This window comes from Rhipicephalus microplus, chromosome 7 (assembly GCF_043290135.1).
Source record: "Rhipicephalus microplus isolate Deutch F79 chromosome 7, USDA_Rmic, whole genome shotgun sequence".
In the NCBI taxonomy this organism is placed as follows: Eukaryota; Metazoa; Arthropoda; class Arachnida; order Ixodida; family Ixodidae; genus Rhipicephalus; species Rhipicephalus microplus.
This window is the reverse complement of record NC_134706.1, coordinates 130,637,205-130,659,023: the sequence shown is the minus strand read 5'-3', so window position 1 is coordinate 130,659,023 and position 21,819 is coordinate 130,637,205. Positions and strand designations below refer to the sequence as shown.

At 45.3% G+C, this 21,819-nt stretch overlaps 1 long non-coding RNA gene across 1 annotated transcript; it reads right to left on the bottom strand.

The window, feature by feature from the left end:
* Positions 1-2,312: 2,312 nt before the first annotated feature.
* Positions 2,313-6,776, bottom strand: LOC119184756 (uncharacterized). Its single transcript, XR_012884741.1, has 3 exons — positions 6,672-6,776; positions 4,929-5,069; positions 2,313-2,396 (listed from the first exon to the last, which is right to left on the bottom strand). It is a non-coding gene; the product is annotated as an uncharacterized LOC119184756 (long non-coding RNA).
* Positions 6,777-21,819: the final 15,043 nt, after the last annotated feature.

Genomic DNA, 21,819 nt, shown 5'->3' with positions numbered 1-21,819 from the left:
AGCAGCAATGTTCAGAGTTTAAACCACTATGGTGTGTACTACATACATCACCTCGGTTCACTCCGTTATTTCAAGAATCATAAAACAGACGGTATTTCTGGACAAGAACAGACCACATGCAGAACAAGCAGCAAGATGCTACGAAGGCCAATTGCTATAGTAGACAAGAACTCAACGTTAAACACACTATATTCTAACTTCAAAAAAGTTCAAAGAATAGCATAACAAATTCTGTTTGATTAGTGCCATGGTGTGGCACTTACCATTTCTGTAACTACTAACACCACGAAGAGGTATGTGGGGTGAACAAAAAAATTTTGCATTATATTATGAAATCTTACACAAGACAAATCATATTGTAGACCGCTGCAAAGACCTACGTGCGGCAGGGAACGTATTGTAATGGCACCTTTGGAGCGAGAAACAGGAGCTGTGAGATAAGAGGATCAGGTCTTCGTTGTCGTTTCCGTAGCCTCAACTCATCCAACACTCTGGCACTGCGCGTGACAGAGTGCTGGATGGGCACACGTTGCCTTATTCATAACATCGTGGTGGAGGTATCACCCTTATGAAGACAATGTATAATGCATCAATACAAATGGAGAGAATTAAATTAAGAAGCAAGGCTTGCATATGTAGTTTTTTAAAGTCCAATAAACACTCCATGACAGTTCTAGATCTCATCATGGCAGGGGCTAACATGAAGATGGGGGCTTGAATGAGTGTCATCGTTAAATGAAGTGTGTTGTTCGATTGATTGATATGTGGGGTTTAACGTCCCAAACCACTATATGATTATGAGAGACGCCGTAGTGGAGGGTTCCGGGAATTTCGACCACCTGGGGTTCTTTAACGTGCACCCAAATCTGAGCACACGGGCCTACAACATTTCCGCCTCCATCGGAAATGCAGCCGCCGCATCCGGGATTTGAACCCGCGCCCTGCGGGTCAGCAGCCGAGTACCTTACCTACTAGACCACCGCGGCGGGGCAAGTGTGTTGTTCGAGCCAATGTTTTCATAAGAGAATTTGTCTAAGTTGTGGCAGCAACCTTAATGCAGTTTGCTGCCTCGGTAAACAAAAGTTCTGTTGTCGAATAACAAGCTGTAACATTCGTTCATTGGTTTTTTTTCCTCAGGTATACATCTGAACACATTCATTACAAATCCTCAACTTTAACAAATGCTTCTATTGTAATAATACTGGGTGCGAAACTTAAGCTGCAGAGGACAAGGTATTTAGCAGGGGTCTGGCTGCTAAATGCTGGCTGGCTGGCAACAGTTTTATAACACCATGTTCATGATGGCAAAAATGAGCGATTCGACAAGAGGACATCCATTTACCAGAGCAGCAAACCGTATCAGGGTTACTGCCACGACTTAGACAAATGATTTTTGCTCAAACATTCAAAACGACCTCCTTTTGAAAAATCTTGATTGGCTCCAAAAAAAAAACTTTCTTTAATGATTTGACCCTCATTCAAGCCCCCCCCCCCCCCCCCTATCATCATCTTAACTACTGCCATAATAAGACAACTGTCATGTGTATTTGATAGAATTTTAAGATATGGAAAGTAAGCCGTTCTTCTCAATTTAATGCTCACCCTTTACGTTTATGCTTCAATGACTGTTTTATTAGCCGAAAAACCCCTGGTAAAATGTGTGAAGGAGTCTTCAATTTTTAGAGTCAGAAGTATTTTTAACTCTTACTAAATGTTCTCAAAACAAGCAATGTAATTTTACTCTACAAGAAAAAATCACTCTTGTAAAAAAGTATACAAAAAACACTGCATTTTGCCATGTTTGATTTGATTGATATGGGGCGTCCCAAAACAACCATAAAATTATGAGAGACGCCGTAGTGGAGGGCTCCAAAAATTTAGACCACCTAAAGCATTTCAGCCTCCATCGGAAATGCAGCCGCTGCAGCTGGGACTCAATCCGGCGACCTGCGGGTCATGGGCGAGTACCATTTTGCCATGTTTCCTCACGACCAACATTACCATAAATTAAAACAAAAATTATTTCGATACCAAAGCCATGAAATTTCGCTGACAAAGAATTGAAGAATGTGGTAAAAGCATGAAGCGAATATCACGTGTCACTTATTTTTCTCCCATAACTCAATTTCTGAGCACATTGTTTCAAAGGCCTCTGCTGTATTAGAAAGTGTTTCTCCAAAAGTAGGGCTGAAAGAACTTTTTCCCACACTGAGGCATCAAAGCACCACTTTTGAAAAATATTGCAAATGGTCAAGAAACAACTTCACAGACTAACATGACAAGACCATGAACTCGCAAATACTTACAGGGTAATGCTCAGTCACAGTTTCTGAAGCAGCCTGTGTGTCCATCTGTACTGCCTTTCGTCCGCCTTTGGGCCAGTTTTTGTAGAATGTCTGTCGAAAAAACAAAAAAAAAAACATTAAACATTCACTTTTTCTAGCATGCCCCATGTAACACAACTTGACTTTCTCGGCTCATGAGGTAGCAGTCTTGAAAGCATGCTAACAGCTGCTGCTTTGTGTATATATATCTTATACCCCATTAGCAGGCTCCAAATATTTCTCAGTCATTGTTAAGCAAGAAGTCTAACAGAACAAAACAGAAACTACTTTTTACACTAGACATAAATTTAACTTCTCAATACTCACTCAATAACCTATTTTCTTACGCATTATGTGCATACATGTTGAAAAGACTGGGCTTGCAAACATGGCCGCAGGTGAGTCAGGACACTTCAAATGCAAACTAACAATGAGAAGGCAGACTAACTAAATATATAACACAGTTAACCAGAGGCCCATCATTAAACCTATCTTTATGTCACGACGTAAATGCATGCCAAAACTCGAATCATGATGTTTCGTGCAAGTACAGAAATGAAGAAATGCATCTGATGGTTGAGGCTTGGCATAGAGACATGTGGTAGTACATGTGTGAGTCAACCATTGAATAACTCAATGAAGAAATCAAATGCTGAGGAGTTATCTCTCACACAGACCAACAGGCAAGTCATCTTGATCGATATCTCCACTTGCCTTGTTTCATTTCTAGCTTGATGTCAACTTTTCCAGTTAGTGTTTGCGGTGTCTTGTCTACTCTCTGAAGCCCATGTTTGCAAGCACTACCTTTTTAAGATGAATACCAACCTACTAAGCAGCTTATCTCTCCTATTGGAAATATGTATATAATCTAGAATTACCACTTCGTTTATTTTATGTAACTATATTAATGGGGTTTTGAATGTGAATGTCAATTCAAAAGCACTAAAACCTCTAGCATTTTCGTTTCTTTCAAAAAGTGCAACTAGTGACCTAGAGATCAAATTCACTCAGTGCGGGGGTTGTTCACATGGTAGCATAGCTGTAAGCAACATAAGATAAATTTTAAGACTATGACAAGAGCTCTAAGTAAAAGCAAGACAGGCAACTAGCAAGGAGCCGCATATTGTCGGGCCTAGAATATATTTCTGTTAACCCAGAATGCTGTGGCACAAGCCATGCACCTTGGCAACTGTTCAGCTCTTCTTTCTGAACTCTTAGTAGAGTCAATATTGATATCTACTGATTGCTCTGAAAACAGCAGTTAAGTTGCCAAAAAGTAAAAGCCAAAAGACCGAAAAAAGCTCCACGACTAATAAAATATTAAACACTTAACGATGCAAGTACATTCGAAACACCATTTTAGATGCGCTGGTTGAATAGGTATTAGGCAAACGAAGCAGCAAAGCAATGAACTGCCAGCTATGTAGCTGCAAAAGCAGAAAAAGAAGGTGGCTCTTGTGCCATAAAATTCATGAAAGTACTATCAACAGGAAAAGCTTGGTAGATGTTGAATCCACAACAAATGCGAATTTCCGCTACGTCGGTACTTAACACTTGTAATTAGACTGGTGACTGCATAGGTCGGAATGCGAAGTGCAGTATGAATTATTTCTTTCAAATTCACATTATTAGACAAAGTGAGAATTTAGCTTCATCGAACATTTCGTGTCCCGCTAACTTTTGCTGTTGATGGAACATATTGAACATACAGAATGTTTCGTATAATGAACACATAAATATTGTCAAACATAAATATTGTCAGAAGTTGCAGACTATTTCACAGATGAGCATTGCAAAATATAAATCAACAAAGCCATGCAGTGCATAAATTGACCATTCATAATTGAAATGTAAAAAGCTACTAAACAACCCCACCGTCTGAAATTTCTGATAACTGCCAAATTGTAAAATGTGAGCACGTTGCCACAAATTTTGTGTTCACATGATGAAATGATGAAGTCACAGCCAATAAAACACACATTGTAGCTGTTTTCAGATTCTCACTCGGCTTCTCAATCGTTCTCATCGTGAAGAGGGGTACGCATACGTTACTGTCATGACTACAGTCACATGGCAACAAAGCATCAGTGACCTTGAAATCAACATTCAGCCATCAACTAAGCAAGGCCTTGTCGATGTGCCGCTGTGCTACATTGGCATGGTGAAGAAGTACTGTGTAAGGCACAGATGAGATAAACAAATATGCAGCACACCTCACAATGACACAATCCATATAGCATAGTTTTAAGGCCGAAACACTATTTCGTATTGCAGAGAGAACCAACTGACAGTTAGTGCAAAATCACATCACTTCACTAGCGAAGAGTATACACTGGTCCAGCATGAAGGGGTCACCATAACTGTTTTTCGAAATGAAGTTTCTGTGATACTCACACAATGCGATTGCTGCCGCACTCTGTATGAATTAGGAAGATGTTCCGGAAGGTGATAAATAAAAAAGAGAAAGCCAAAGCTGTTTAATGGCACTTTGAGATAATGCAAAACACACTGTGCAGGGAATTCGATTTGCAGACATATATCCCTATAAGCTATAAAACTGACACTTAACATGCTCACTCTATGTAACATAGGAATGTCTGACACCTTTGCAAGAGTTTTAATGTGGTGGCTGCACTGTCTGTGTAGGCCAGAAGCAGCCGGCCCGTGGCTCTCAGGCACCTGATTCGTTCGTTGAAAAGAACTTGTGGCTCACATTCTTGTATCACTGCTTTTGGTAGGTGATTCCTGTGATAACAAAAGTAGCACAACACAATTATTTTCCGTAAACATTCTCATAAAATCCTCATTGGTGCCTTTAAAAAAACTTTTCAGCTATAGACTGAGCCACAGCAAAACTCTCTTCTGTTATAATGAAGCACCTTATTGCTTTCCCTGGCATGGTTTCTTGTTTTTACCATGAGGCAATCCAGCAGAAGTAAAGCTTTAGGTGAGGATGAAGCAGTTGAATAGCATAAATTGAAAATACAATATAAAAAATAAAAGGATAATTTTGCATGATATATGAAATTATAATTCTTGTAATGTCCCACTCCCAAGGAATGAGTGAGCAAGCTGTAACGTTACGGTGTCGCAAAATAATGGAGTTTCTGGATAATGAAATAAGCTGCAAGTGCCTGCTGAATCTATTCGAGTGCATTTAGCAAACCTGTGTAATGATACTGACAGACAGAGGAAACACAGTTCTCACTTAGCTGCCGCCATCACAGCATCATGTTGCTTTACATATGGGTTCCTGGTATGCAGGATGCAGATGCATGAACTTTATGGCTATGTCGTACCACAGTGAATGTGATCAACGTCTGCTCGAACTACGTGAGCAGCTGAAAACTGCTCCATTGCGCAATTAGCTGTAACAATGCAGTATTGCTAGCTACCAGTCGCTTCACTGTACATCCACAACAAATTTTGGCACCAGCAAGGTTTCGCAGTGTATACAAGCGTCTGAACACAGTATTCAATCTGCATTCTCTATTTTTATATCTAGATGCATAGAATGTGCACACAATAGTCAATAATTGCGACAAGTAGAAGAGTTCATTTTAGGTATTCTATAAAATTTATAGACAAGAATCAGGAACATCACTCAAGCCTGTTGTTTAGCTTCATAGGTGAAAGTGTGCTTGCAAATGTAAACAAAAAAATTGGCGATTGATCCTGAAAAATGGTAAAAACTAGGTTTATGTTTGGCAGAGACAAATCGCATACAGTTAAGACAGTCCAAGACACTGCAATGATAAGGTTGTAAATTTAAAAGTGGCTCACTATTCTTCACACAATGCATGCATTTACAAGAAAGATAGCAGTGCTTGCTGCAAGAAACAATAAAGTTTTACAGTTTTTGCGAAATTCCATTTGACAGTACCCCATTCTACAGAAAGGCAACACTTTGCGAAACCAAGTCACGTTTTCAGACGAAACGCACTTGCTATGGTGACAAATACGTGGAGTACACTTCTACAGTATAATTTATTGGAACTAAAAACTATGATAACAATAATTTCTCATTATAGCTAGCAAGAGCCTTTCTAGTGTTGTTTATTTCAAGCAACTTGATCTTAGTGGGAGGCCACATATTAATGAGTGCAAAAACAAAGTGACTGGTTGTTCAGCGATTTCCAACTATGCTCATTTATGGAAACCATTGCACTTCTCCCTCAAATAAAGGTTGCACATAATTAACACTTTGGCATGAATAATGTTAAGATGGTAGGTAGCATACATCATGATGTTATTTTGTATACCCTCACCTATTGTGCAATATTTTCACTTCGACATAACTAGCTCAAAGCAACACTCTTCTTCAATAAATGGAACTCTGTACATTACCTTTGAGTTAGCCACAGATGCTGAATAAGCACCTCTTATGGGATGCTTGGCTCACCGTGTGGCCAGCACTGCACAGTTTGTCAGGGCACTTCTGTTTGCTACCTGCAGTACGCAGCAAAAAACTTAGGCATTCAAACGAAAACAAAGCCAGTATGGCAGCAGCATTTCGTCCTTTGGAGATAGGGGGGAGGGGTAGTGCAGCATTGTTCTTTATAAGGTACACACACATGCATTACCTGTTTTAGTTTGGCGCATAAACAGTATAAAAGAGTGAAAATGGTTAGAGAAGACAAGTAGCCGCATATTTGAAATCCTCCAAAGCAGGCTGAAACACTCACTTCGTATTTTACAGTATATACCCTGTGCCATCTATAAAAAGTACGCAAAGTGCTGAATTTCACTAACACTTGCACACTAGTAAGCCAATGTGAAACGACAACGTATTGCACTCGCTTCGCTGTCCAGCTGGTGCTTCCTAAATATTCTGAAGTTGCACAGACAGCAAAGTGGCCTGGCCAAATTTAAGTATACCTATTCCAACAAGCATCGCTGGCTTCAACTCCAAGTGACAGCATCAAATGAAGTCTTTTAATAAAGGCATGCGACTAATGCTAATTACACGAACGTTTGAATAAAAAAAATGCAAGTGTATTTCAGTGTATTACGGCAGGACCATGCCAATATGAACCCAGAAGACATCCCAAAAATAGCTTTCGTTGCGCTGAATGGCCATTATGAGTGGCTTATTATGCCTTTCGGTTTGAGAAATGCTCCTGGTACGTTCAAAATAGCTGTGAAATCAGTTATCAGAAAACATAACCTAAAGAATGTCGTTAATTATTTTGGTGATATTGTAGTCTTCTCCGACACATTTACTGAGCACCTACAGCACCTCCAAGCTCTATTGCATGCCCTAAAAATGGAAAATATAAAACCTAAACTGAAGAAGTGCCATTTTCCCAAGATGCTATTGAATATCTGGGTCACAGAGTGTCGCACGGTACAGTGTCGCCTATACGAAGAAACATAGAAGCTGTATTGGGATTCCCAAGACTGAAATCCCCGAAAGAGCTTCAGCGTTTTTTAGGCGCCACCAACGTTTACCGCCAGTTTATACCGCACTTCAGTGACATAGTTCTGCCACTTACAAAGCTGTTGAAGAAGGACACATCATGGGAATGGGCTTCCTCATGTGAACAAGCTTTTGAGAACATGAAATACTGTCTGACCAAAGAAACCATTTTACGAATTTTTCTTGCGAGAATCTATACATTATTTGTTGCGACACATCTAACGTAGGCGTAGGTGCAGTTCTGAAGCAACGAAATCATGATGGTAAAGAACACCCCGTTGCCTATCACTCGCGTAAGCTACTCACGCACAAATTAAATTATGCCATTAAAGAGCTCGAATGCCTCGCTATAATTGACGCTGTTGACAAGTGGCACTGCTATCTACATGGACGACCATTCACTGATGTCACCGATAATGCTGCTTTACAATGGCTCAGAAACATAAAAAAACCCACATAGCTGGCTCTTTCGATGGTCTTTGAAGCTCTCGATGTATGACGTTAACATTCGACATCAAAAAGGCAGCGAAAACATCGAGGCGCACGCATTTTCGCGAAGCCCTATGGTTCAACTCCTTTCATTACCAGAACTTCAAACTTACCAGGATGACCGCCCTCGCTGTGTGCGGAGCTATTGGGGCAGCTTGTTAAGAAGTGTCTACCGCTAGCAGTTGATTCCAACATGCAAGCCCATCCGGGGTATATGGGAACACCTTGTGCTATTTGTATGAACCCTTCGCCATCAGCGATGTGCGACGTGCCTTGCACGAACTCAATGGCCGATCGGCGCCGGGTGCACATAGGGTCCCGAAGAAAGCACTTCAGAACTTGGAAGAAGACTCTGTTGAGTTTTTTACAGCCGAAATAATAGGATTTGGAAGGGAGGTGACATCCCTAAGCAATGGAAGTTGGCCAAGGTGATCCTCATTCCCAATCCCGGTAAAGCTCCAAATTTGGGTAATCTGCGCCTCATCTCTCTCACGTTATGCGTGGGAAAGGGGGCCGAACACGTTATCTAGAACCGAATGGCGGATTACATAGAACACAATAATCTTTTTCCTCATTACCTAATTGGCTTTAGGGCAGGCCTCTCTACACAGCATGCTATAAAAATCATTAAGGCTCAAATTTTAGATAATCATAACAGAAGCACTGGGCGATCATAAGCTTAGATATAAAAAAGCGTTTGATAATGTTTGTCATGATTCAAATTTCGATGCAATCTCTAGGCTCAACCTTGGTTCCTCATTTCAAGCGTTTGTCAGATCCTTCCTGAGTAGTCGAAGAGCCATTCTCAAAGTTGGCGATCTAGAATCTGATGTGCCAGTGCTGGGGAATAGGGGCATCCCGCAGGGACCTCTTCTATCACCTTTATTTTTTAACATCGTCATGGCTGATCTCTCGAGGCAGCTTTCTGGAATTTCGGATGTTGGTCACACGATTTAGGCCGATGATATCATCACTTCGTGTAGAGGAGGAAGTGATGGCAATGTAGAGGCTGCCCTGCAAGAGGCGATCGACACTACTGAGAGTTTTCTGGAGGACACAGGCCTTTCCTGCTCTCCGGGAAATTCTGAGCTTCTCCTCCAAAACCCGGTCAGGAAGCGCGAGGCTGGATGCCGCCCCTAGAGACAGACATCCACCCACGCACCAAAAGTGGACGATCAATCCCCATAGTCGCTTCTATTCGGATCCTATATGACGCTAGAAGCAACGGGCACCAATAACATCACGATTCAAAGGTAAGCAAAAAGGCCGATAGTGTTATTAGGCTCATAAGGTGGGTGGCTAATCGAAGGGCAGGACTATCTAAGGACAACTTGGTCAGGCTTATACGTGCTTTCCTGCTGTGTCATTTTGCATATGTGGCGGCAATGCATGTTTGGAAGAGAGCCGAAAGGGACAGGCTTAATGCAATGATTAGGAGAGCGGTAAAAAATATCCTTGGACTCCCCAACTACACCCACATAGGTCGTTTCCCGCAGTTGGGAATTCGCAATACATTGGAAGAAATCACGGAAGCGCAAGAAAGAACACAAATAATTAGGCTGTCTTGCTCGAAAGCGGAGAGGATGATTTTCGCGGATATGGGTTTACAAACAGCTCAGATTAAGGCTCTGTACCAGGGGGGATGAGAAGGAGAATATCATTGTCTTGCCTGCCCCGCAGAACATGCATCCCCAAAAAAATGTTAGAAGGAGAAGAGCGCGCACTCAGGCCCTTCTCCGCCACGTTGCGGATCTTGACGGGGGGGGGGGGCTGTTTCGCAGACGCGGCACAATATGATAACCCGAGAGACCGATTCACAGTAGTGGCGATCAACCACAAAGGGGTAACAATGAGTGCGGCGTCGGTATGCGCCAAAACTGCCAATGCAGCCGAGCAGGTTGCCATTGCCTCGGCTCTTTTAGATCAGCGTTGTTACAAGTTGTGTAGAGGACGAGGAGCGACATTTTCTTCATCGGGGATTAGATCGGCATTCGGAATAAAGAAGAGGTCGAGTACCACCTCATACTTTCTACTTAAACAGGTCTGGTCTGGTGCCATCCTCTCTGGGCTCAATCTGTAACGAACCTCAACATATCGACCATTTTCTTATCACATGTCACCGTTTCAAAAATAAGAAAAAAAAAGTTGCTTCGAAATTTTATTCAAGAAACTAGGAATATCACTTACTACTCCTAATACTGTGCCTTTTGGGGCCGCTTCATTGGGTCACAGCGACAAGAACATCTGCGGGGCTCTCTGCGAATTCCTATATAACACAAGAAGATTACCTTGCTGATCCAGTGATCAGCTCTCAAATTTTACTAGCCAATCTACCATTTATTGTTTAGCTGTTACACTGCAATGATTTAACCTTCAGAAAAGTTTCATATAACGATTACACCGCAGATATTCAACAAATTCCATTAATTTTCCCGTACCCCTCTTTTTTACATTGCGCCAAATTAATTTCACAGTGAAAACAAAGTAATCATACTCCCCTAGTCTAGAAAACCTAAAGGTATTGACTTGCAATAACCACCGGCTTCTTGGCTAATCCCCCTTAGTGGGTGAGAGCCACACAAAAAAGAAAGATCAAGCAAGCAAGCAAGCAAGCAAGCAAGCAAGCAAGCAAAGAGGTCGATCGGGTGGGCTTCACCATGGGCTCGGTGGCTCGTCCTTTCCTCAACACTTTGGTGTCGTGAAACCCGGGAGGAAGGACCTACGAAGGTGAGACGGAGCGGCCTTCACGAATTTCGACCACCGTCGCAGCCTCGAAGACTTTTCTGAAGCTGCCGTGGGCAAAACTGATGTGTGAGATCTAACCACCGCAGAGACCTGGGAGCCCGACTCCGGTTGCCACTAAGAATGCTGGGACAACCCATGGAGTGACGTCAGTGCAGGCATCGTCTGGAGGTTCGCGAGACGGGAGCCCTCACGTGTACTTCGGCTCCATCCCGACTCGCCCTTCACAACGACGGCGCGATGTTCACAAGTGAAAACAGTCCATAGGTCAACGACGCGCATCTTGACAGTGCAGTCCCGTGAGTGCAGGCATTGTCTGGGGGTTCGCGAGACGGGAGCCCTAACGTTTACTTCGGCTGCGTCCTGACTCGCCCTTCAAGACGACGGCCTGATAATCGCAAGGCAAGACAATCCACGGAGGTCGACTATGTACATCTTGAAGGTGCATAAACGTGAGTGCAGGCATCGTCTGGAGGCTCGCGAGACGGGAGTCCTCACGTCTACTTCGGCTACGTCCTTACTCACCCTTCACGATGATGGCTCGATATTCGCAAGATCACGAAGAACGACAGCCTGACAACTTACGGATATTCGTTGTGCGAACCGTCTGCGATGAATGCCCAGTTGACTCCGAATTCGTCTCGTGGAACGGTCGGACAGTGACTTCTCAAGTTTTCGGCACTGGACTGGATAATGGAGGCCCTGTTCGCAAGGCGAAATGAAGTGCGCAAGGCCGTCACAGAAGCCATCACCAGCATTGAACATGTAATACACGTGGAGCGTCCTTCAGTGAGTGAGTTACGATATATCCATCGAATTTCGAGTAATCATTACAAGCTTCTTAAAGAAATCGACAAGGAAGTAGAAGACGCAGTTCATATCAATCGCTTGGAAACTGAGACGGGCGAAGCAGAGCTTTATAAACACCAGAGCCAAGGTCAGAGTGGAATATAATATCGCGGACGTATTAAATTCTCGACAAGCTCACTAACAGGCCATGAGGCAAAGGATTTCGACAGAAGTACAAGCTAACGTGCACTCTTCGTCTGTGGCGCTGACATCTAGCCTTTGCTTTTTGAGCAGCAATCTTGTTCTACGGAAGCCAGGCTCGCGAATTGCTGAACGTGCTGGAAGCCGGACAGTCGCCGATTTCACTACCGTGACGAGCATCCAAGCACGTACAGAAGAACCGCTACTTTCAAAACACTGGCCCACGCTGCTGGAACTCCCGTCACCGTACTTTATGATTGACGCTAAAGACAAGACAGTTACAACAACTCAAGTGCATATGGTGGAGGGACAAAGTTCTACTAATGAAAAGCAGTAAGCCTTTGAAGATCTAAACGGGCCTTCAAGGGATACCAAGAATGTGTGCAAGCCAAGGCCAGCTGATTCAAAAAATGTTTGTCGGAAGACAATCAAGACGCATTCAAGCGAAAAGAAGCAAAACAAAAACTGCGAGGGCAGCGGAGCCGGCTGCCTGTATTAGTCCTACGAATAAGCTACAAACATCAAAGGGGGAAAGAATGCGAACCGTACATAATATATCGCTATCGATTAAGTATATTGAGACAGGGCCAAACCAGCAAATTAAGCAATCAAGTCCGGGATGCAGGAAGAAGGATGATGCTTCCAAAGTGAGCACAGCCAAGGCGAGAAATTCAAAGGCAAAACTTCTCAAAATAAGCCACACCAGAAGCTCGCAGAAGAAACCTTGTTTCTGCCAACGAAACCTGATCATCGAGAGCACAAGTTCACCGAAGGCGACGCGTTCGAAGGCACGGATATGGAACAAGCGTCGGAAGCACCGTTGCAAAATCAGGTGCAGAAGCAAACCCCGATGTTCCACGTGAATCAACTTGGACCTCGAACTATTACTGACGAACATTGTGGGTTTACTGTTTACAGCAACTGTGATGTTGTTCATCATGAGGCCACACTGGAGGGCGTGGAAGATGTCGCAAATTGTGTAGAGGACGAGGAGTGACATTATCATCATCGGGGATTTGACCGGCATTCGGAATAAAGAAGAGGTTGGTCGGGTAGGCTTCGCCTTGGGCTCGGCGGCTCGTCCTTTTCTCAACAAGCGTTATGAACATATATTCAGCGATTCTATAGAGCCGCCCTTCGTGCCTTCAATGTTGGAGCTGTGTTAGAAGACGCCAAAAACATACTCGGTGTGAAGTCGCCTACCACCCATACCCTTATATAATTCCCAGCTCATACGGGAAACATGGACGGAGGGATTATCAATCGCTATGAGCTGGCCCACTCCAGGGCGCGAGAGTTAGCTGTCCGTGGCCATGGAGGACCTTTGGGTCGAACTGGAGATTTCGTAAATAGGGATCCGCCAAGTACATACAATGAAATTGCCCAACGTTTCGCTATGGATAGGAAAATCTTTCCACCTCCACATTGGAAGCTAACTAGAGCGCAGGCGCTTGACTCGCTCTCTGGATTTCGTGCCTACCAGTTGTGCCCCCGCGATTTCCAACGACAGCGCTGCTCTGGCCGACTGGGCTCCACCTACGCCGTCTCCTGACGCGGACTAGAGCTCTCGCTGAGTGGTGCCCCATCCTCGGACTCTTGCGACCGGGCCCATCTTTTCTATGTTCTTCTTATTTTTGTATGTGGGTGTCTCTGTCTCTGCTCTATCTCTATCTATTTTCTCCTCCCTACACCTTTTAATCCCTCCTCACCCCCATCCCTCGTGGGCCACTGTTGAGGTGTCGCACTTTGATACAGACAGTTATGGGGCTCACTTTTCTTTTCCTTTCTCTTTAAGAATCACATAAGAGGAAGAAAAAGGCACTTACATTGCAATTACTTCAAACAGAAACGCACCCTAACCTTGCCTCTCTCTACAAGCTTTACCCTAAGGTTTACTAAACCAGCTCGTGTACAAAATGTGGCGGTTTAGCAACCTTACACCACATGCTCTGGGAGTGCCCTTCGGTACGCGGCACTGATACAGCATCGGCACGAAATTGGGACTCCGTTCTTCGGAGTTCGGACATAACATCACAACTTTGGCCTGTCCAGAGGGCCCACGATGCGGCGCTAGGTATCGGCCCTACTGTCCCATCGTGGGAGCAGCCCGCTGTGTGCTAGGCAGCACGCCTTTGGACTTTCACAATAAAGTTTTCCCAAACCAAACTAAACCAAACCAATCACCACACGGCCACAATGTTTCGCATTCGATTCACCGCGCTCACGGCTTATTCAATCACAGCCGCGTTGCCGACAAGATGCGAGTGCCCCTGCTGACCCCCTGTCCTTATATTTCTCTGCAATGCTTAATAGAAACGAAACGAGCAGGACGAGAGTGCTGCGTTTGCACCCTTGCTGCATTCGAGAGCGTAAATTTCTAAGCTGCAGTTGGAACGACAGAACCTGTGCGAAAAGGAGGTACGTTCACAAACATGCACCTCCCACAGTTGGCAAAAAGACAGTACGACAATCAAGCTTACGTCTCTGCGCTGCTAAAATGTTGAGCGTGTGGCGGTGCTGACGTGCTTGCATGCGGTGTTTCTTCGATAACCACCGTAAATGTCCCACATGCGTTTCCAACTCAATGCGCGTTCATGCAACCATTTTATTAACGCTGCTATCACGCGCTCCGCACTGTCTTCATGCCACGGCCACCGCAAGCGAGCTCGTAGTAAACTCAGGCACCCGAGAAGCTCGAGCCATCCTGCATGGAACCCTTGGTAAATTGTGAACATAAATGTGAACAAAGAGCCTCCCTGCGTGTTTCAAACCTGTGCGCCTAAATTTCAATTGGTGTTTCTTGAAACTGACAGCTCAAGCCGTCAGTTTTAGTTTTTGTGAATTGCGTAATATTGTTGAGACCATTTTGCTTTGGAGGCTTTACAATGTCGAGTAGCCAGGGCTCTCTCACAGTGCGTGGCGTCTTCTGGCGCTTCCTTTTTAAAGCGCTGACAATGAAAACGCTTCTTCAAGCTGAGAGTCGTCAATAAAAAGGAGCGTGCGTTGATCACGGGCAGGGGTCTCGCAAAGTATACTTGCGTGTTTTACAATAAGCGTGAAGCTAAGGTTGGTATACGTGCCCCGCCACGGTGGTCTAGTGGCTAAGGTACTCGGCTTCTTACCCGCAGGTCACGGGATCAATTCCCGGAAGCGGCAGCTGCATTTTCGGTGGAGGCCAAAACGGTGTAGGCCCGTGTGCTCAAATTTCGGAACACGTTAAAGCACTCCCGGAGGTCAAAATTTACAGAGCCCTCCACTATGACGTCTCTCATAATGAAATAATGGTTTCAGGACGTTAAACCCCACATTAATCAAGGTTGGTATACGCAATATCAAAGGTGTTCTGTGTTATGGTATGTCGCTTGTGCGAACATGTTCTTGTGCGTTCAGACATTCGAAGAGAAATAAGACGTGCTTCGTGTGTTTTGATATTTAGGTATTCAGATATGAATTGATCTAAGGTTATCGTGTTTTCAAGATATTGCAGAGCTGTGTAATTCGGTGAATCGGACATTTACCGGAAATGAAGTGCGATAAACGTTGCATTTCAGCCAGAAGTATGAACTCCGAGAGACAACCGCTGTTCTTGAAGAAAAATATACACTGATAGAATAGAGCCCTGCATGTGTCAAAACTTACACAGTGCTTGTGTCTCAGGTTGCGCTGATTCAAGTGCTCCAAGACAATTCTAGACTTCCCGGCGCATGAAGTCCGCGATTGCTTTAAACTTAGGCAGTGTGGGCGGTGATAATTTGTGCAGCTTAGTCAGAAATATTGCTGTGGAGTTCTCACGCAGGTCATCGGAATGCAGCGCTGGAACCTCTCCGTAGGTCATCGAGAAAATCCGGTGGTTGTACTGGCTGGTAAGCATTTCAAGCGCCTTTTGTATTGTCGTTGCCTTGGTGAGAAATACTGCAACCGGATTGGGTGGGTTACGCGCAAGTCCTGCGAGCACTTGTTCTCTCATACGCCGCATAAACAGGCGAACATTTTGATTATCGGGCATAGCAGCGTCGGCCTGATGGATGAGTCGCGTAATCTCTTCCATGAACTTAGTGACAATCATGTTAGGTCTCGAGCAAAGAAGCGGCAGTATTCTTCCGGGCGATGCTTTTGGACGTGTACAGAAATGCACTACAGAAGAGATCCCAGGGTTGAGGTGAGGGCTCCTGATTCTCGAACCAAGTCCTTGCCGCGTTTTCGTAATAGAAGTAGGCGTGGCGCAGCTGCTCTTCTGTTGTTAAAGGCGGCGAGTCGGTCATACATTTCAAGCAGGGTTTTCGGATCGTCTGGTGATGAACCACGGGAAGTGCACGGCTCCATGGGCGGCAGGAGCACGGCAGGAGCACAACTAGGCTATGCATGATCCTGAAACACCACTTCAGAGCCCGAAACTGCTTCAAAGGTTCGGCCCGCAGAGCAAAAAAAAAATTGCCCACAGCTTCCCTCGGGGGAACACTGAGGAGGATGCGGAGCATATAATTGGTTAAAGGGGTGTTAAAGTGCGACTTACTTGGGTCGATTGCTAAATTGGTTAACGTGGTTGTAAAATGGGGTGTTAAATTACGACTTACTTGGGTCGCTGGCTAAACTGGTTAACGTGGTTGTAGGAGGGGTGTTAAATGAGTGAACACGTACGACACGTATGCGAAAGGGCGGTGTTTATTTATTGCGACGAACTTTGAGCGGTTCCGCCAACACTTTGGCCGGCGCTGGTCGAAGGGACGTCGATCATTGCGACCTCGGACGTCGACGCGCCGTACAAACCAACCGACGAGCGGCAACTGAGCGAGCGAGCACCGACCTTGAGTATATATACAGCGCGACGGCGCATGCACTGTCAGCTGTCGAATGTTCGAGAAGGGGGAGAAGCGCAACGGCGCATGCGCGCGCGTCAGCTGCCGATGTTCTCGAAGCGCGACGGCGCATGCGCGCGCGTCAGCTGCCGATGTTCTCGAAGCGTGACGGCGCATGCGCGCTACATTATACAGCTAGCGAATGTTCGTGAAGAGGAGAAGCGCACGCGGTGTGTAGAGGAGGAAGGGTGCACAGATGGTGGAGGAGTGAAGCGCGCGCGGTGTGTAGAGAAGGAAGGGATGCACAGATGGTGGAAGAAGGAGGAGGAAGCTTGCGGACGGCGCCGCACTACAAGCCTCGAGTATTAGATGCTCAGCATCTAAAAGCGGCTGCTCGAGCGCTCTACACAGCTGTGGCCGCGCCTGTACAAGCACAGACACTTTCCTCATACCAAGCATTCGCTGCGTACCAGAACTAATTCAACGATTATGAATTACGAAGTCAGCAAGAATGTCCTACGGACCACTCAGACTTCACCCCGATGGTGCTGAGAGGGAGGGCCCTGGTTGTGCGCTGGGTCATGATCCCTGGCGCGCGCGCCTAAAGGCCTGACCACACGTACCCTGTTGCAGCGCCTTATCGCATCTATCGACGTGTCAATGCGCCCTATTCCTGAGGACAAAGAGAGAACGCACCGCTTCGTATATATCCGCACTCCCTCTTTCTCTATAAGGAGAGGGCGCAGCGTCATACCAGAAACCCACACGCTGACACGCTGCAGCGCGTATGTGTGGTCAGGCCTGAAGAGTTCATCCGGGATGCACCATTTCCTTCATGTGCATCATAAACGCGTGACCTTAAGCTATAACCAAACGTACGCATTACAACGCGTCAGAACGTGACATTTAGCACGGCTACACGAAGCTGCGCCCCCTCTCTTCATAGGGGAGGGAGTGACTCGGCTCTACAAGCCACGCCCGTAGCCGTTGTAACACGTACGTGTGGTGAGAGGTCTTTACAGATGGCATGGAAAAATGGTTGTGTATCAAGATTAGGATGTTGTTGGTGGATCTTCCCTCGCTAAATTTGCATGCAATCGCCCCGCCTGGTTTCCTCTTTTGAGATCGCATTGAGCAAAAGTCTTTCCTGAAGTGAACCGTGAGCACGCTCTCAGAAAGTCGCTTGCTGCACGATGCAACCCTGCGTAGGCCATTCGCTTGTGCCCGTTGACTTCACGGCTTCCACGTAGTGTTGTACCGGAGCCCTATACCACCCCACCACAGCTCAACAGAAGTATTTCTCGCCTTCAGTCACGTGCGATGTCTGTGATGATCAAAAGTGTCAGTAGTAGTCAAGACACATCATTCCGGAAAGTCCAGTCACCATGCGAAAACGTATCATTTACACTGTCATGTAGCAAGCCTATCGTTGTAGTTTTTTAAATAGACAATGACGTTCTCATCATACTTAGCCAAATAATGTTCTATATCATTGCAGGTCTTGCAAGCTAGGCACAATGGCGTCGCGGAGAGTCTGATCTTGGGGAACCATTCTAGTGGACGCACCGAACGTGTCAGAATGCAATGTAACAATCAGGCCTCTTCCGAGTTGGCCATTTTGTCGCACATGAATGGTGAGGTTACAACTATATCGAGTGAAAAAACCTATAGACAGCTTCTCTTAGAAGATGTTATTCGTCTCTGAAATCCTTCTTCCTTGGTCAAGTTCTAAAGTACTTCAGGCAAGTCGTTCAGTGCTGCAGCGTTTGCGATCTTGTTCTTAAAGGTCTCCTGGTCAGTGCGACCTTACGGCGTTCTTTCGTCGAGAACTTGTCAAGTGCGGAATTTCGGGCTGCCCCGAAGAAACTGAAGTATTTAGGGAGTAACAAGTGGTGCTGCCTTCTAATAGTAATATATGTTTTCTAGCAGCTTAAACATGGGTTGGTTTAGAAGCAATGCACTCGATACTCACTGCATATCCCTAAAGACTTGCAGCATGGGTTGCTTTTGGAACTTTAAAAAATCAAGGCATATCCACGAATACAATGATTACAAGTGAGGAAGGCTTGATTCTAAGGTTCATAGTGTTCACGTTGAAGTCGCCAACTAATATAAAAAGGGGACAGACCGACAGAGTTTTTTATTTTATTTGTTGAATCATAAAATACAAAGGATCATCAGACTGCTTGGAGCCGTAGCCAATGGCTAGTCCTGGGTCCAAAAAGAAAATGTATGTGGTGATGCAGGCTTTCTGTTGCATAAAAAAGAAACTAACACTCCAAAACACATTGACAGACGGACGGGCAGATAGGTCGACCAACGCATACGCACCTAGGTGGATGCAGGTGTACATACGCATGGATTGGTGGACAAAAGAGCAGTTGAACGGACGGATGGACAGATGGACGCACAGACAGACGGACAGCACAGACGGAGGGCACATGTGATCATGTATTGTGCATTCATATACTTCATTGACGTACACTTAAGATCCGCTTTATGCACATGTCTTTTTTGTTTTTCACTGTACAGGTGTTTAGTTTTGGTTTTAGTTTATGGAGCTGGATGGGAAAGGTGGCGCACATTAAGGAGCCTCGCCCCTAATATGAAGCCTCAATCGACTCCAGCACCGTTGCCGGGAGCACAGGCAGCGTACCTTTTTTCCCGGTACGGAAACGCTGCGCCGGCCCATTGGCCTTTCCGCGTGCCCTACGTAAACCCGCATGGCCTACTTACAACGACACTGTTGCAAAACGGTAGCATTTCATCCCTAGACGGCTTTTCGCCTATTTGTCTCAACATCGAACATGGTATTAAATCATGCGAAAAGCTGGCGACTGCACGTGCGTTGCGACATACCGCCGCAAGGCAACGCAGCCTGAGCTTTGGTTCCTTGTCACCACGAGGCAGCGCTGAATTGCTTATCGCTTCCCACGCTCACGCCCTGGTCCTGATGCTTTGAAGGCTGGGTTGTAGTTGTCTTTCCTGTAATGCCCTTTGTGTGGGAGCCTCCCAGCGCAAGCCAGCCACGGATAATATGGCTTTTAACATGCAAATTCTATTCTTGCGTTTTAACTCAATATTTTCCTTCACACCTAGACATAAAAAAAGAAACAAGGATTAAGACGGGGCTTTCAGAAAACCAATGCATGGGCTAGTGTGATTCCCATCCACGGTCTCTACCCAAGAGGAGTGTAGCAAAATCGCTGCTCATATTCATGCAGGATCTGGCATGGCGAATGCTCTTTACTATACATGCAGAGACACTACTTTTTTTAGTTATCTATATTTGAAGTGTCTGCGTAATCTTTATGCACTTATACATTCTCGTGACCTGGTTTATTACGTTAATTACTATCACGTTTTTGTTGTTAGACCTATGTATGCAAAACTTTCATATGGTGGCATGTAAAAAAAAAGGAAGCGGCCACCTCCACCAGGCTGGTAAGGCGCTGCTGCTATTAGGTGGTCAATTTCTACCTATTATCAACAAAAATAGCAGTAAAAAATGAATGAAAAAAAGCTATGATGAGCTGCGGCCACGTTGATTTTGCAGTTGCGTTTAGAATTGATAGACAACTGTGATGAGGAAGGCTCCTTCTTTAAAGGCATATCTAATGCATTCAAAGCATGGTTTTCATTTGTCACCAGTCTATTTTGCCTTGGGGCCAATACCTGAATTACGAAAGATAAGCGGCATCGTGGTTCAAAGGAAGGCTGCCTGTGATGTACTGTAAGGTTCCTGCTAAAGTTTACCGCTGCTTACTAACAACAATATATCGTAATATTTCGAAAAGGCGATCACAATATGTGTCGCACGTGCGGGTATTGGTCTTGCTGTGTCCCGTTTGTGTTAAAGTAAGGGTGGTAGATGCTTCAAACAACTTATTTACCAACAGCAACAGGCAACAAATTATTTAAAACTAAGGTTCATACGAGAAGGTCGGCCCAGGCACGCGGGCCCCAGAGGCGGATTCCATGATTTTGAACAGGAGCAACCGGCCGTCGCGGGTGGCAGCAACTGTTGCCCTTCGTGGTAGCCACGCAACTTCCCTCGAAGGCAGCATCACGGCTCCCCCATCTAAACCGTGTAGATGGGCCACGAGCACGGTCACTGAACAGCACGTGGTGATGTCTCAAGATAGCCTGTGCTCGTGATTGCCGAACGCGATTTCATTAAAAAGATCAGCAGATCCCACGTACCTGGAAATTAACGTTATGCGAAGCATGCGTAGGGAAGGGGACCGCGTTGCATTTTGTTATTGAGCGACACGTAATGAAATGACGCCAAATGTATATCCAAGTGTTGCACGCACAGACATGTCTTGAAGAGTTGCAGATGTTTCTATAACCAGTTGTTTGCATTTGCGCAACGATGTCAACTGGAACAGGTGTATTAGCAACCCCAGAAGCTGATAAAAAGCACTGATGCTCGTGGGGATGCTGGCCCTGGACACTGCTACATAAGTCAACTTCAGTGCATGGCACCTAACCACAGTTGACATTAACCCGACGTGACGGCTGTATCAAAGGAGCACATATGCAGTGTTTATAAAATTGGGTAGGCAGCACTGCAACCACAATTGAAGTTTCACGAATAATAGCGTGCATTTGAAAAGTAGTTCCGAGACCTGGCGTAGCTTTGTGGTAGAATGCTTGACTGCCACGCAGAATGCCTACGTTAGAACCCTGCTGTGAACGTGAAATTTATTATTTGCATTCGTCGGGTCGATGCTACCGATGTCGGGTATTTCTTAACGCTCACGCGCCAGAATTGCCGTTCTGTGTTCTCGTCGTTCCTGGGTAGATACACAAGGGTAAATCACTTGTGGCACATACCCGCATACTGGCGGCACATACCAGCCCGTGAGTATGTGCCACTGTCTGGTGGGAAGTGTTTGACAACGTACGCGACGGGATAGTGACGTTATTTATGTATTGAAAAGCGCGTCATATTCGTCAAACCATTTTACCCTTCTATGCTAATATTGGTTCACGCCAAGTTAAGGGTTGACCACGAGAGCACCCAAACGTAAGCGGCCAGATAGATAGATAGATA